General features: G+C 37.5%; 1 long non-coding RNA gene across 1 annotated transcript; it reads right to left on the reverse strand.

Annotated features, from left to right (window-relative positions):
- Positions 1-504: 504 nt before the first annotated feature.
- LOC103638453 (uncharacterized) lies at positions 505-975 on the reverse strand. Its single transcript, XR_002749203.1, has 3 exons — positions 961-975; positions 623-884; positions 505-532 (listed from the first exon to the last, which is right to left on the reverse strand). It is a non-coding gene; the product is annotated as an uncharacterized lncRNA (long non-coding RNA).
- Positions 976-1,455: the final 480 nt, after the last annotated feature.

The raw sequence follows: 1,455 nt of genomic DNA on the forward strand, positions 1-1,455 counted from the left end.
CATCTTCCTTCAGCTATGCGGCTCCCTCTTGGTTTATTTTCCATGAATTTGTCAAGGAGAGCATGAAGTGATAGGTCTGTCAGTGGATCACCACCATAAACAAATGCAAGGAAACACTGGATATGATCACAAGTAAAGAGTCTCACAAACAGTTCATATATATGTTAACCACCATATTCAATGACTGATTCGTTTCCAAAAAAAGATGGCAAAAAATATTAAGTAAATAACAACTTTGGTGCTCTACATAGAAGTGCCCATACAAACAGACGAACTTGAATTGGAGGTGTGTTTCAAGTCATGATTAAACAATGCTCAGTTAGTTGTAACTACTCGATAAAAAATCACAGATTCACAGGTGTTCTTTTAATTGGACTTACGTTTGACCAACATTTTAGTACAAAAACTACTGCAGGCTACATCATTCCAATAAATAAAAAGATGAAGTCCATGTTACCTTTCCGGTGATGATTGTATACATGTTCAGAACATCTGTTACAGTTGTCTCAAAATGTGTGGTGGCATCATAGCTCTGCACGGTGAAACAACCAAAAAAATTTAGTAGAATGTTTAAACAGTGAAGTTAAATGTTCATTCTGCTAACATAAACTGCAAATCTTACTGTCGAGACAAAGCAATTATCAAGAGATGGTTCATTCACTGGTTCATATCTGTCATAGATATCATAGAAAATCTCATCTACAGAACCAAGTAGATCAATTCCAGGCTTTAGCTCAGACTGGGGATTATCAGTCTCTGCTTCTGCAGACACAAATGCAATGAACTTCCCTCTTGGTGCAACATTGTGCGTGTATGAGCAACAGAAAACATACGTAGAAAGAGAATACCGACAGAAATATCATAACTGTGTCAAGCATAGTGATCTATTTGATAAAAGTGTTTAAGTAAATCTAGTCATTAATGAAATGAAAACTATTTCAGCATGAGAGAAGGCCTCACATGTCTGATCTGCGTCCAAGTTGCTTCTGAGGCAAAATAATTTGAACCGAGTGGGACTTGTTTGTATTAGGGATTGGGTGGCTCATGATAGCAATTGCACAAACAACTCTACCAATCTTCCTAACCTGTCGAGAAACATTAGGGTGGCAAAAAAATGAGAAAAAAAAGTTTACCAAAAACACCAGAAGGTCATATAATAACAAATACTTTTTCATGGAAAAAATCAGTAAATTAGCTTGTCATCAAGCAAAATATAAGTATTTGGCACCGAAATAACCAAGCCCTCTAAAATCTGGATATAGAGAGTATTCACCTTGTTTTGTAAATACGAAGGATCACACACCACCTTGCGGAGATGACGAGCCCTTGCGCGGAGACGACGGGGGCAGCGGAAGGGGGCCCTTGCGTGTATAGTATTATAATGTGCTAGCATATCACAGTAATCAATAGATGTTATGGGTATACTGAAAAGATGAGACCAGAAAACTTGAAGAG

Source organism: Zea mays, chromosome 9 (assembly GCF_902167145.1).
Source record: "Zea mays cultivar B73 chromosome 9, Zm-B73-REFERENCE-NAM-5.0, whole genome shotgun sequence".
Lineage (NCBI taxonomy): Eukaryota > Viridiplantae > Streptophyta > Magnoliopsida > Poales > Poaceae > Zea > Zea mays.